Source organism: Cryptomeria japonica, unplaced genomic scaffold (assembly GCF_030272615.1).
Source record: "Cryptomeria japonica unplaced genomic scaffold, Sugi_1.0 HiC_scaffold_154, whole genome shotgun sequence".
Classification (NCBI taxonomy): domain Eukaryota; kingdom Viridiplantae; phylum Streptophyta; class Pinopsida; order Cupressales; family Cupressaceae; genus Cryptomeria; species Cryptomeria japonica.
This window is the reverse complement of record NW_026728976.1, coordinates 82,501-97,500: the sequence shown is the minus strand read 5'-3', so window position 1 is coordinate 97,500 and position 15,000 is coordinate 82,501. Positions and strand designations below refer to the sequence as shown.

General features: G+C 59.2%; 1 non-coding gene across 1 annotated transcript; it reads right to left on the bottom strand.

Moving 5' to 3' along the window:
• Positions 1-2,231: 2,231 nt before the first annotated feature.
• LOC131866800 (5S ribosomal RNA) lies at positions 2,232-2,350 on the bottom strand. The gene has a single exon (XR_009365400.1). It is a non-coding gene; the product is annotated as a 5S ribosomal RNA (ribosomal RNA).
• Between the last annotated feature and the right edge of the window lie 12,650 nt (positions 2,351-15,000).

Genomic DNA, 15,000 nt, shown 5'->3' with positions numbered 1-15,000 from the left:
AAATTAGTGAAGGCATCGCATCAAAGGTGCGCACCTCGCTGCCCACCTTGGTGTGCTCCGAGGTGCCCACCACGGTGCGCAACGCCGGTGCGAACCCGGGAGCGCCCCGATGTGTGCTCCAAGGTGCGGCGTGCACGAAGTCGGACCCCGGTTTGCCCCGGGTGCGCACCTCGCGTGCACCTTGGTGCGCACACCTTGGCTGGGTTGCGCGGCCTGGTGGGCACCATGGTGCGCACCAAGGAGCGCTCCGAAGTGTGCTCCAAGGTGCGGTGTGCACGAAGTCGGAGCCCGGTTTGCCCCGGGTACGCACCTCGCGTGCACCTTCGCCGGGGTGGGCACCTCGGCTGGGTTGCGCGCCCTGGTGCGCACCAAGGAGCGCTCCGAAGTGTGCTCCAAGGTGCGGCGTGCACGAAGTCGGAGCCCGGTTTGCCCCGGGTGCGCACCTTCGCCGCGGTGCGCACCATGGCGTGCACGAAGTCGGAGCCCGGTTTGCCCCGGGTGCGCACCTCGCGTGCACCTTCGGCGGGGTTGCGCGCCCTGGTGGGCACCATGGTGCGCACCAAGGAGCGCTCCGAAGTGTGCTCCAAGGTGCGGCGTGCACGAAGTCGGAGCCCGGTTTGCCCCGGGTGCGCACCTCGCGTGCACCTTCGGCGGGGTTGCGCGCCCTGGTGGGCACCATGGTGCGCACCAAGGAGCGCTCCGAAGTGTGCTCCAAGGTGCGGCGTGCACGAAGTCGGAGCCCGGTTTGCCCCGGGTGCGCACCTCGCGTGCACCTTCGCCGCGGTGGGCACCATGGCGTGCACGAAGTCGGAGCCCGGTTTGCCCCGGGTGCGCACCTCGCGTGCACCTTCGCCGGGGTGGGCACCTCGGCTGGGTTGCGCGCCCTGGTGCGCACCAAGGAGCGCTCCGAAGTGTGCTCCAAGGTGCGGCGTGCACGAAGTCGGAGCCCGGTTTGCCCCGGGTGCGCACCTCGCGTGCACCTTCGCCAGGGTGGGCACCTCGGTGCGCACACCTTCTCAATGTTTTCTTGCCTTTTCTGGAAATTGGTGAAGGCAGCGCATCAAAGGTGCGCACCTCGGTGTGCTCCGAGGTGCGAACCCGAGAGCGCTCCGAGGTGCCCACGAAGTCGAAAGTCGGGTTAATTGCATTGTTTTCCCCGGGTGCGCTCCGAGGTGCGCAACATCGGCGCGCACCAAGGAGGGCTCCGAAGTGTGCTCCAAGGTGCGCACGATGGCGTGCACCTCTGGTGCGCACGATTCGGAGCTCGGTTTGACCGGGGTGCGCACACCTTGGCTGGGTTGCGCACCTTTTGTGCGCTCCAAGGTGCGCACGAAGTCGGAGCTCGGTTTGCCCCGGGTGCGCACCTTCGCCAGGGTGCGCACCTTGATGCGCACGCCTTGGCTGGGCTGCGCACCTTGGTGGGCGCCATGGTGCGCACCTTTCGTGCGCTCCAAGGTGCGCACGAAGTCGGAGCTCGGTTTGCCCCGGGTGCGCACCTTGGTGGGCGCCATGGTGCACTCCGAGGTGCCCAAGATTGGTGCGCACCAAGGAGCGCTCCGAAGTGCGCTCCAAGGTGCGCGCGAAGTCGAAAGTTGGGTTAATTGTCCGGTTTGCCTCGGGTGCGCACCTTGCGTGCACCTTCGCCAGGGTGGGCGCCTTGGTGCGCACACCTTGGCTGGGCTGCGCACACCTTGGCACCCGCGTTTCCTTCATTTTAAATTTTTTTTTTTTACAATCTCTCAAGTGGGAAATTCTATAATCTCAACTTTTTTTGCCTTTTCAGGAAACTTTTGAATGGAGCGCATCATTGGTGCGCTCCGAAGTGTGCTCCAAAGCTCTCTCCAGCTGCGTGCACCTGCCCCGGCCGCGCACCCGGCCCCGCCCAGCTTCGCTCACCTGTCCCGGGCGTCTGGTGCGGAACCTTAGAGTAAGAAACATCACCGTGCACCTTGGCCAACGTGCGCGACTCGACCGAGCGCGCACTGGCCGAGGTGCACACCGATTTCACCTGGGTGCGCGCGCAGCACCTCGGGCGCACCGGGGTGCGCGCACAACGCCCGGGTTGCACCGTGGCCTGTGTGCTCGGGGCGCCTCGGGTGCGCGCTCGGTGTCGCCCCCGCGCGCGCGGTAGTGCGGGCAGCGCACCCCGGCCCGGCCCGGCCCCGACGAGAACGCAAACGGGCAAAAGGTTTATTCAAATAGCATTGCGACGCCCGGCGAAAAACTAAAAAAGGGTGCAACACCGGGACTTCCCGGGAGGTCACCCATCCCAGTACTACTCCGGCCCAAGCGCGCTTAACTGCGGAGTTCTGATGGGATCCGGTGCACTAACGCTGGTATGATCGCACCCGTTATGAGCTTGTCGCAGTGTGTACTTAGCAAACCGCGACCCACGTGCGAATCCACCCCGGCCACCCACCCCCGTCGAGGTGCACACCCTCCCTCGCGAAGTGCGCCCCGTTCGCCAAGTGTGAGCCCTGCCCGGGTGCGCGCACCTTGCTAGGGCGTCGGGTGTGCACCCGGCCCGGCCTACGTGCGTGCACCTGGAGGGGGCGTCGTGTGCGTGCAGTGTCCCGTCTGCAACGCGGTGCCCACACACCACCTCGGGCGCAACGACCTGCGCTCACATGTGGGCCGAGTGCACCTTGGTGCATGTTCGGGGCGCCTCGGGTGCACGCTCGATCTTGCCCCGGTGCACCAAGGCGCTCGGTTTGCCCCGGGTGCGCACTTGGTGCAAGGTGGGCACCCAAAATAGGGATCAAGCACCAAAACACAAGTTTCGGGATGCAAAATGGGACCCAAGGACCACAAATGCGTTCCAAGACCCATGATGGGTCCACGAGAACAAAAATGTGTTCCGAGACTTAATAAACAAATATTGGGTTTTAGGAGAAGAAACATGCTCTGATGCCCAAAACGAGAATCGACCCCGAAAAGGCCACAGGCCAAAAGTGGGATGCGAGACAAAAAAAAATGGGACCCGAGGACCAAAATTGGGTTCCCAGGTCGAAGACAGGGCAACCGGACAAGAAACGACCTCTAAGGCTCGAAATGAGTCCCGACGACTAAAACTTGACAAGAAGCACCCATCAGGCACCCAACTCGACACCCATGGGATGCCGACCCACCCGGGCTTCCACCTAGCACACCTTGGCACCCACCCACCCTCGCACCCAACCTCGCACCCAACTTAGCACCTTTGAACCCACATTGGCACTCACCCTGACCCTGGCACCTTGGAACCCACATTGGCACTCACCTTGACCCTGGCACCCACCTTTGCACTCACCTTGGGACCCACCCTGGCTCCCACCTCGGCACCCACCCAGACACCCACCTTGGTTCCTTGGCACCCACCTTGGATCCTTGGCACCCACCCCGACACCCACCTTGGCACGCAACTTGGCTACTTGCCACCCACCTTGGCTCCTTGACGCCCACCCCGACAACCACCCCGTGACCTACCCTGGCTAGGGTTGGTGCACACCCACCCTGGTGCCCACCTTGGCACCCACCCTATGACCCACCTTGGCACGCACCTTAGTACCCACCCCGTTACCCACCCTAGGACCCACCCCGTGACCCACCTTGGCCAGGGTGGGTGCACCCACCCTGGTGCCCACCTTGGCACCCACCCATCCTAGCACCCAGCCTGTGACCGGGCTTGGAACCCAACCTTGCACCCGCACCCGTCTTGGCCAGTGTGGGTGCGCACCCATCCTGGCACCCACGTTGTGACACACCCTTTAACCCACGCACCCTAGCACCCACGTTGGCACCCACCTTGGAACCCAACCTAGCAACTTGGCACCCACCCCGTGACCCACCTTGGCATCCACCATAGCAGTCGCCGACTTGGCACCCACCTCGGCACCCACCTTGACACTTGTGGACCCACCTTGCCACTCACCCTAGCATCGACCCATCCTAGCACCCACCCTGGCACCTTTGCACCCTAGCACTCACCCATCCTAGCACCTAACCTGTGACCCACCTTGACACTCACCCTCGCACCCACCTTGGAACCCAACCTAGCACCCACCCACCCTGACACCAACCCTAGCACCTACCCACCCTTGCACCCACCCTGTGACCCATCTTGGCACCCACCCATCCTACCACTCAACCTATCACCCACCTTCTCACCCACCTTGGCATCCACCTTAGCACCCACCCACACTGGCACCTTGGCACCCACCTCGGGCAAGGTGGGTGCACACCCACCCTGGCACCCAATTTAGAACCCACCGAGCATGTTACCCACCTTGGCACCCACATTGCAGCCCACCCTAGTACCCACCCTATGACCCACATTGGCATCCACACCCTAGCACCCAGGCACCTCGACACCCGCCTTGACACCCACCCTAGCACTGAACCTGTGACCCACCTTGGAACTCACCCTAGAACCCACCCACCCTGTGAACCACCTTGGCATCCACCTTAGCACCCACCCACCTTGGCACCCACTCTAGCACTCACCCATCCTAACACCCAACTTGTTACCCACCTTGGCACCCGCCCTCGCGTCCACCTTGAAACCCACCCTAGCACCCACCCACGCAGGAGCCCACCTTGGCACCCAACCTAACACCCACGCATCCTGGCACCCAACTTGTGACCCACCTTGGAACCCACCCTAGTACCCACCTTTGAACCCACTATATCACCAACCCACCTTGGCACCCACCCTATGACCCTCTTTGGAATCCACCCTAGCACGCACCCACCCTGGCACCCACCATGGAGCGCACCCTAGCACCCACCCACCTCGGCACGCACCTCAACACCCACCTTGGTGTGCGCACTGCGCCAACCTCTCAAAGACCCTATGTGGTGCGCTCCAAAGTGTACACCTTTGGTGCGCTCCAAGGTGCGCACCTTTGGTGCACACCGAGGTGCACACCAAAGTGTGCACCGAGGTGAGCACCAAAGTGCACTCCAGGGTGCACACCAAGGCGTGCACCTTTGGTGCGGTCAATGCAAACAAATTCGGAAGTTGGGGTCGATGTCCTAATCGCTGCTGCAGACTACACGTATGAGAATCGGACAAATAGCTTTATATAGGGGAGGTGTTGCGTTTGATGGGTCGACTCCCCTGGTTGTGTGCACTGCACCAACTTCAAAGACCCTGTCTTGTTTAAGAAGTCAAAAGTTGGGGTGGATGTCCTAATCATTGCTGCAGTCTACGCATGTATGAGAATCAGACAAATAGCTTATATAGGGGAGGTGTTGCATTCGGTGGGTTGACTCCCCTGGTTGTGCGCACTGCGCCAACCTCAAAGACCCCGCATAGCAGAAGAAGTCGGAAGTCGGATTTTGGTGAGCACCAAGGCGTGCACCTTTGGTGCGGTCAACGCAGACGAATTCAGAAGTTGGGGTGGATGTCCTAATCGTTGTTGCAGGCTACACATGTATGAGAATCAGACAAATAGCTTATATAGGGGAGGTGTTGGGTTTGATGGGTCAACTCCCTTGGTTGTGCGCATTACGCCAACCTCAAAGACCTTGTTTTCGTTAAGAAGTCAAAAGTTGGGGTCAATGTCCTAATGGCTCCTGCAGGCTACACATGTATGAGAATCGGACAAATAGCTTATATAGGGGAGGTGTTGGGTTTGATGGGTCGACTCCCCTGGTTGTGCGCATTACGTCAACCTCAAAGACCTTGTTTTCGTTAAGAAGTCAAAAGTTGGGGTCGATGTCCTAATTGCTCCTGTAGACTACACATGTATGAGAATCAGACAAATAGCTTATATAGGGGAGGTGTTGGGTTTGATGGGTTGACTCCCCTAGTTGTTCGCATTACACCAACCTCAAAGACCTTGTTTTCGTTTAGAAGCCGAAAGTTGGGGTCGATGTCCTAATTGCTCCTGCAGGCTACGCATGTATGAGAATCAGACAAATAGCTTATATAGGGGAGGTGTTGGGTTTGATGGGTCGACTCCCCTGGTTGTGCGCATTGCGCCAACCTCAAAGACCCTGCATTGCGGATGAAGTCGAAAGTCAGAGTTTGGTGTGCTACAAGGTGTGGTCGAAGGTGCTCACCTAGGTGTGCACCTTTGGAGCACAGGAAAAGTGCCCTCCAAAAGTGCGCACCTTTGGAGTGCACAAAAGTGCCCTCCAAAAGTGCGCACCTTTGGAGCGCAGAAAAGTGCCCTCCAAAAAGTGCCCTCCAAAAGTGCGCACCTTTGGAGCGCAGAAAAGTGCCCTCCAAAAAGTGCCCTCCAAAAGTGCGCACCTTTGGAGCGCAGAAAAGTGCCCTCCAAAAGTGCGCACCTTTGGAGCGCAGAAAAGTGCCCTCCAAAAAGTGCCCTCCAAAAGTGCGCACCTTTGGAGCGCAGAAAAGTGCCCTCCAAAAAGTGCCCTCCAAAAGTGCGCACCTTTGGAGCGCAGAAAAGTGCCCTCCAAAAAGTGCCCTCCAAAAGTGCGCACCTTTGGAGCGCAGAAAAGTGCCCTCCAAAAAGTGCCCTCCAAAAGTGCGCACCTTTGGAGCGCAGAAAAGTGCCCTCCAAAAAGTGCCCTCCAAAAGTGCGCACCTTTGGAGCGCAGAAAAGTGCCCTCCAAAAGTGCGCACCTTTGGAGCGCACAAAAGTGCCCTCCAAAAGTGCGCACTTTTGGTGCGCACCAAGGCGCTGGTTCGGTCGTTGCAGGCGAGTTCGGAAGTTGGGGTCGATGTCCTGAGCGGAGGTGCAAACTACACAGGTGTCGGAATCGGACAAATAGCTTATATAGGGGAGGTGTATGCTTCGATGGGTCGACTCCCCAGGTTGAGCGCACCGCGCCAACCTCAAAGACCCTACGGTATGGATGAAGTCGGAAGTTGGGTCCGATGACCAATTCGATTAGTAGGTATGCTCATGAGGTCGGAATTTGGGTCCGATGACCTGCCATGTGCAGGAAGGCGAATGTTGACACTGTGCGTTGCAAGGTGCACACCAAGGCGCTGGTGCGGTCTTTTTAGTCGAGTTCGGAAGTTGGGGTCGATGTCCTGATCGGAGGTGCAAGCTACACAGGTGTGGGAATCGGACAAATAGCTTATATAGGGGAGGTGTATGCTTCGTTGGGTCGACTCCCCGGGTTGAGCGCACCGCGCCAACCTCAAAGACCCTACGGTATGGATGAAGTCGGAAGTTGGGTCCGATGACCGATTCGATATGTAGGCATACTCGCGAGGTCGGAATTTGGGTCCGATGACCTGCCACGTGCAGGAAGGCGAATGTTGGCACTGTGCGTTGCAAGGTGCGCACCAAGGCGCTGGTTCGGTCGTTGGAGGCGAGTTCGGAAGTTGGGGTCGATGTCTTGATCGGAGGTGCAAACTACACAGGTGTGGGAATCGGACAAATAGCTTATATAGGGGAGGTGTATGCTTCGTTGGGTCGACTCCCCGGGTTGAGCGCACCGCGCCAACCTCAAAGACCCTACGGTATGGATGAAGTCGGAAGTTGGGTCCGATGACCGATTCGATATGTAGGCATACTCGCGAGGTCGGAATTTGGGTCCGATGACCTGCCATGTGCAGGAAGGCGAATGTTGGGACTGTGCGTCGCAAGGTGCGCACCAAGGCGCTGGTGCCGTCGTTGCAGTCGAGTTCGGAAGTTGGGGTCGATGTCCTGGTCAGAGGTGCAAACTACACAGGTGTGGGAATCGGACAAATAGCTTATATAGGGGAGGTGTATGCTTCGATGGGTCGACTCCCTGGGTTGAGCGCACCGCGCCAACCTCAAAGACCCTACAGTATGGATGAAGTCGGAAGTTGGGTCCGATGACCGATTCGATACGTAGGCATATTGGCGAGGTCTGAATTTGTGTCCGATGACCTGCCATGCGCAGGAAGGCGGAATTTGGGTCCGATGACCGAGTTGATGGCGTGCCATGCGCAGAAAGGCGGAATTTGGGTCCGATGACCGAGTTGATGTTGATGGCCCGCCATGCACAGGAAGGCGGAATTTGGGTCCGATGACCGATTTGAAGGCGTGCCATACGCAAAAAGGCGGAGTTTGGGTCCGATGACCGAGTTGATATTGATGGCCCGCCATGCGCAGGAAGGCGGAATTTGGGTCCGATGACCTGACATACGCATGGAGTCCGACTCGGGGGCCGATGTTCGATTCGATGACTTGCATTGTGGGTAAAGTCGGAAGTTGTGGTCTTTGACCCGATTCGATGACCAGACTTCGGCTGCTTGAGAATCGGACAAATAACTTATATAGGGGAGGTAGTGTTCTCGAGCATCCTCCCCCCGTGCCCGTTTATGTCGATTGATGCTGGTGCTCGACTGGTTGGAGCGCTCGGATGCAAAAATCTTGCACCAGGATTTATCGATTGTGATGGACACGGCAAGTCTCCTGATTGCTATGCAGGAGCTCATCGTGAATCTCTATGCGGCCTTGGTATGGACTCGACCTGCGGAATGGTTCGGCAATGGTAGTCGCTCCAACACGTCCTTGCAATGGCCACAGAGGTGATTCGACTAGAGCTCCAGTCTAGCTTTTGGGTTGCTTGGCGGACTGGTATAGCCGCGATCGAGTTCCGGCCATGAACGTTTTAGATAGCTCTTGGGCTTTCTGGGACGGAAGTCGGAAGTTTGGGCTGTTGTCCGATTTGATGACCATTCTTCGGATGTGTGAGAATCGGACAAATAACTTATATAGGGGACTGTGTTGTCTCACGCAGCCCCCTCCGTGCCCCTCTATCTCGACCGATGTTGGTGCTTGAAAGGGTTGGGATCGCTCGGATTTATAAACGTGCACCACCATTTGTCGAGTGTGAGGGACGCGGCAGGTCTCCTAAATGCTATGCGGGCGCTCTCTGAGAATCTCTATCCGGCCTCGACACAGACTAGTCTTGCTGAATGGTTTGGCACTGGTAGTCGATCCAACACGTCGTTGTTGTGGCCGCCTAGGCGATTCGATTCGAGCCCCCGTCTAGCTTTTGGGTTGCTTGGCGGATTTTGCCCTATCCGCAAGTGAGCTCGGTCCCTAAACGTTCGAGAAACCCGATTGCTATGCGCCGACTCTCTTTCTTGCGAGCCTCCATCTAGCTTTTGGGTCTCTACGGAACGGAAGTCGGAATCTGGGACCGTTGTTTGATTCGACGAGGCAGACTACGGTTGTGCGAGAATCGGACAAATAACTTATATAGGGGAGGTGTTGACTGGAGCATTCTCCCCCGTGCCCCTCTAACTCGACCAATGCTGGCGCTCGAACGGTGGTAGCGCTCGGATTTTCATTGAGCGCCAGCATTGGTCGATTTAGAGGGGCATGCGAGATTCCCGAATGCTATGCGAGGGCTCTAACGGAAATGTCTATTGGTTTCGGTATGGATGCAATTGCGAGTGGTTCGGCAAAGGTAGTCGTTCCGATGCGTCCATGTCGTGGCCAAATCGATAATTCGATTTGAGCCCTCGTATAGCATTTGGGTCTCTCGATGTGATTCCGCATTCCAGTCCCTTTGGGCACTGCTTGAGCCGCATCCCAGGGGGTTCCCTTCCCAATAATCTGCCTCGCAACCCGATTGCTATGCGGTGAGGCTCCTCGGCCGCCTCGGAACTATCTGTGTATCAGACGCATCGCGGGATAAGGGGTTGGCAACGGTAGTCGCCCCAAGCGCGTCCGATGCTTGGACCATTCCGAGGCGGCCCTGAAGCCTCTTCCGTCTAGCCGTTGGGTCCTTCTCGCCGCATCCCTCGCCTCGCACCCCGATTGCTATGCGGTGAGGCTCCTCGGCCGCCTCGGAACTATCTGTGTATCGGACGCGTCGCGGGATAAGGGGTTGTCACTGGTAGTCGCCCCAAGCGCGTCCGATGCTTGGACCATTCCGAGGCGGCCCTGAAGCCTCTTCCGTCTAGCCGTTGGGTCCTTCTCGCCGCATCCCTCGCCTCGCACCCCGATTGCTATGCGGTGAGGCTCCTCGGCCGCCTCGGAACTATCTGTGTATCGGACGCGTCGCGGGATAAGGGGTTGTCATTGGTAGTCGCCCCAAGCGCGTCCGATGCTTGGACCATTCCGAGGCGGCCCTGAAGCCTCTTCCGTCTAGCCGTTGGGTCCTTCTCGCCGCATCCCTCGCCTCGCACCCCGATTGCTATGCGGTGAGGCTCCTCGGCCGCCTTGGAACTATCTGTGTATCGGACGCGTCGCGGGATAAGGGGTTGTCACTGGTAGTCGCCCCAAGCGCGTCCGATGCTTAGACCATTCCGAGGCGGACCCGAAGCCTCTTCCGTCTAGCCGTTGGGTCCTTCTCGCCGCATCCTTCGCCTCGCACCCCGATTGCTATGCGGTGAGGCTCCTCGGCCGCCTCGGAACTATCTGTGTATCGGACGCGTCGCGGGATAAGGGGTTGTCACTGGTAGTCGCCCCAAGCGCGTCCGATGCTTGGACCATTCCGAGGCGGACCCGAAGCCTCTTCCGTCTAGCCGTTGGGTCCTTCTCGCCGCATCCCTCGCCTCGCACCCCGATTGCTATGCGGTGAGGCTCCTCGGCCGCCTTGGAACTATCTGTGTATCGGACGCGTCGCGGGATAAGGGGTTGTCACTGGTAGTCGCCCCAAGCGCGTCCGATGCTTGGACCATTCCGAGGCGGACCCGAAGCCTCTTCCGTCTAGCCGTTGGGTCCTTCTCGCCGCATCCCTCGCCTCGCACCCCGATTGCTATGCGGTGAGGCTCCTCGGCCGCCTTGGAACTATCTGTGTATCGGACGCGTCGCGGGATAAGGGGTTGTCACTGGTAGTCGCCCCAAGCGCGTCCGATGCTTGGACCATTCCGAGGCGGACCCGAAGCCTCTTCCGTCTAGCCGTTGGGTCCTTCTCGCCGCATCCCTCGCCTCGCACCCCGATTGCTATGCGGTGAGGCTCCTCGGCCGCCTTGGAACTATCTGTGTATCGGACGCGTCGCGGGATAAGGGGTTGTCACTGGTAGTCGCCCCAAGCGCGTCCGATGCTTGGACCATTCCGAGGCGGCCCCGAAGCCTCTTCCGTGTAGCCGTTGGGTCCTTCTCGCCGCATCCCTCGCCTCGCACCCCGATTGCTATGCGGTGAGGCTCCTCGGCCGCCTTGGAACTATCTGTGTATCGGACGCGTCGCGGGATAAGGGGTTGTCACTGGTAGTCGCCCCAAGCGCGTCCGATGCTTGGACCATTCCGAGGCGGCCCCGAAGCCTCTTCCGTGTAGCCGTTGGGTCCTTCTCGCCGCATCCCTCGCCTCGCACCCCGATTGCTATGCGGTGAGGCTCCTCGGCCGCCTTGGAACTATCTGTGTATCGGACGCGTCGCGGGATAAGGGGTTGTCACTGGTAGTCGCCCCAAGCGCGTCCGATGCTTGGACCATTCCGAGGCGGACCTGAAGCCTCTTCCCTCTAGCCGTTGGGGCTTTCTCGCCGCATCCCTCGCCTCGCACCCTGATTGCTATGCTGTGAGGCTCCTCGGCCGCCTTGGAACTATCTGTGTATCGGACGCATCGCGGGATAAGGGGTTGGCAGTGGTAGTCGCCCCAAGCGCATCCGATGCTTGGACCATTCCGAGGCGGCCCTGCAGCCTCTTCCGTCTAGCCGTTGGGGCCATCTCGCCGCATCCCCCACCTCGCACCACGATTGCTATGCGGTGAGGCTCCTTGGCCGCCTCGGAACTATCTGTGTATCGGACGCATCGCGGGATAAGGGGTTGTCACTGGTAGTCGCCCCAAGCGCGTCCGATGCTTGGACTATTCCGAGGCGGCCCTGCAGCCTCTTCCGTCTAGCCGTTGGGGCCATCTCGCTGCATCCCCCACCTCCTCGGCCGCCTCGGAACTATCTGTGTATCGGACGCATCGCGGGATAAGGGGTTGGCAGTGGTAGTCGCCCCAAGCGCGTCCGATGCTTGGACTATTCCGAGGCAGCCCTGCAGCCTCTTCCGTCTAGCCTTTGGGGCCATCTCGCCGCATCCCTCGCCTCGCACCCCGATTGCTATGCGGTGAGGCTCCTCGGCCGCCTGGGAACTATCTTCGTATCGGACGCATCGCGGGATAAGGGGTTGTCACTGGTAGTCGCCCCAAGCGCGTCCGATGCTTGGACTATTCCGAGGCGGCCCTGTGGCCTCTTCCGTCTAGCCGTTGGGGCCATCTCGCCGCATCCCCCACCTCGCACCCCGATTGCTATGCGGTGAGGCTCTTCGGCCGCCTTGGAACTATCTTCGTATCGGACGCATTGCGGGATAAGGGGTTGTCACTGGTAGTGGCCCCAAGCGCGTCCGATGCTTGGACTATTCCGAGGCGGCCCTGCAGCCTCTTCCGTCTAGCCGTTGGGGCCATCTCGCCGCATCCCCCACCTCGCACCCCGATTGCTATGCGGTGAGGCTCCTCGGCCGCCTTGGAACTATCTTCGTATCGGACGCATCGCGGGATAAGGGGTTGTCACTGGTAGTCGCCCCAAGCGCGTCCGATGCTTGGACTATTCCGACGCGGCCCTGTGGCCTCTTCCGTCTAGCCGTTGGGGCCATCTCGCCGCATCCCCCACCTCGCACCCCGATTGCTATGCGGTGAGGCTCCTCGGCCGCCTTGGAACCATCTTCGTATCGGACGCATCGCGGGATAGGGGGCTGTCACTGGTAGTCGCCCCAAGCGTGTCCGATGCTTGGACCATTCCTAGGCGGCCCTGAAGCCTCTTCCGTCTAGCCGTTGGGGCCTTCCCGCCCCATCCCTCGCCTCGCACCCCCGATTGCTATGCGGTGAGGCTCCTCGGCCGCCTTGGAACCATCTGTGTATCGGACGCATCGCGGGATAAGGGGTTGGCACTGGCAGTCGCCCCAAGCGCGTCCGATGCTTGGACCATTCCGAGGTGGCCCTGAAGCCTCTTCCGTCTAGCCGTTGGGGCCTTCCCGCCCCATCCCTCGCCTCGCACCCCGATTGATATGCGGTGAGGCTCCTCGGCCGCCTTGGAACTATCTGTGTATCGGACGCATCGCGGGATAAGGGGTTGGCACTGGTAGTCGTCCCAATCGCATCCGATGCTTGGACCATTCCGAGGCGGCCCTGCAGCCTCTTCCGTTTAGCCGTCGGGGCCTTCCCGCCGCATCCCTCGCCTCGCATCCCGATTCCTATGCGGTGAGTCTTCTCGGCCGCCGCGGAACTATACCTGTTATTGCTACTGCATCCTTCGGCTGGTAACCTCCTCTGCCGCCTTGGAACGTTCTCTTTGTCGGACGCGTCGCGGGATAAGGGGTTGGCACTGGTAGTCGCCCCAAGCGCGCCCGATGCATAGACCGCTCCGAGTCGACCTTGCTTTCAGCCTCTCACATGCATAGACCTCTCTGAGTCGACCCTGCAGCCTCTCACGTTTAGCCTTTGGAATCTCGCCTCACAACATGATTGCTATCCTTGATGCATCCCTTGCCTCGAGCCCTGATTGCTTTCTTGGCTGCATCCCTCCTCTCCTCACAGCCCGGTTGTCATCACTGCTTCATCCGTCGCTTCATGCATTCTGGCTGCTGGGCCCTTCCCACCGCACACCTCGATTGCTATCTCTTCTGCATCACACACCCCGATTGCTATCTCTGCTACATCCCTCGGCTCTCACTTCTGCATCCTTCGCCTCACACCTCGATTGCTATCAATGCTGCATCCGTAACCTCACACCCCGATTGCTATGCGGGGAGGCTCCTTGGCCGCCTTGGAAATTTCTGTGTGTCGGACGCACCGCGGGATAAGGGGTTGGCACTGGTAGTCGCCCCAAGTGCGCCCGATTCTTAGACCGCTTCGAGGTGACCTCGTAGCCTCTTTCGTCCAGGCTTCCTGCCTTCAACGCCCTTTTTACACCTCGATTGCTATGCGCGGGCTCGTTGGCGTCTATCACCTCTCTGCGAAGAGTGGCACGATGATTGTTGGGGTAAATCGTAGCAGTCCGATCTCTGGCCTTGGGCCATTGTGAGGGCTGATCGATTTCCTGTGCGCATCTCGTGTTCGCCCAGTAACAGACTCGACGACTTGTAATCGGTCTTGTTCCCGATTGTTCCTGGAGGTAGTCTTCGGAACTCTTGGATTTGACCTGTCACTCGAACTGTCCTCTTCCGAGGATGCTTGTGTGTGTGTGCTTGTGCCATTTCCTTGGCGGTATTAACGAGATATTAAAGAGCGGAGTGAGCGCCTCGCCCAGCTATGTTTGGGGCTCTCACTCCCTTACCCGGTGTGCGACCGCTTTGCACGTAGGTTGCGGAGCATCGCGACTCTTTCGATGTTTGGCGGTTGTCTTCCGGTGATGCGTTGGTCCCGAAGTGCACGTTACTAGCATTTCTGCCATTGTTCTCGATCTTTGGCACGTTCCTTCGTTGCAATTGGATATATATCTCCGTTTATACGCGCAGGCTTCTCCCGCCTATTCAGCGCTGTCCCACTCTCAGCACTCTCGTGGTCTCCTTGGCTTCTCTCTCCCGTGAGCGAGCTCTCTTCTCGAGTCTTTTCCATGTCCCATGGAGGTTGCCTTGCGAAATTCGGGCACACAAACGTGACCGGATAAGAGCGGAATTGCCTATGAGGAGAAGCTCACCTTAGGGAGCAGCAATGCCGAGTGTTTCGACAGAGGGTAGAGGGGGCGTTGTTTGGGCGGTTGCACAAAAGAGTGCTACGTTTGCACTGAAGGTTGCTTCTTCGTCTCCGACGAACTCTTCGAGGCAAAAAAGCTTGTTTACGGGGTCGAGGTGGGACTGTTCGTGCGAGTTGCGCCACCAAAAGTGCGTAGGGGGCATATACCTGGGAAATGGATGTCTCTGAGTGGCCTTACTCGGTCGCGTGCACGGTGCATTCTCTAACGGCAGGACTGTCGCGAGCATGTGCGGTTCGGATGTTTTCGGGTAAAGGGTTCCGTACGGGATGTTCTTCCCAGGCTCCTGTGAACCGAGACTCTGCATCGTCATGCTCCGGCTCCCGTGGGTGCTTCATGCCTCGTCGAGCTGTTTGTCGTGGACGATTAAGGCCGAGGCCTTCCTTCGAGAGGGGAATTGTTCAGGCTGGTCGAGGCGGGATTGTTCGTAGCGGGGTGCA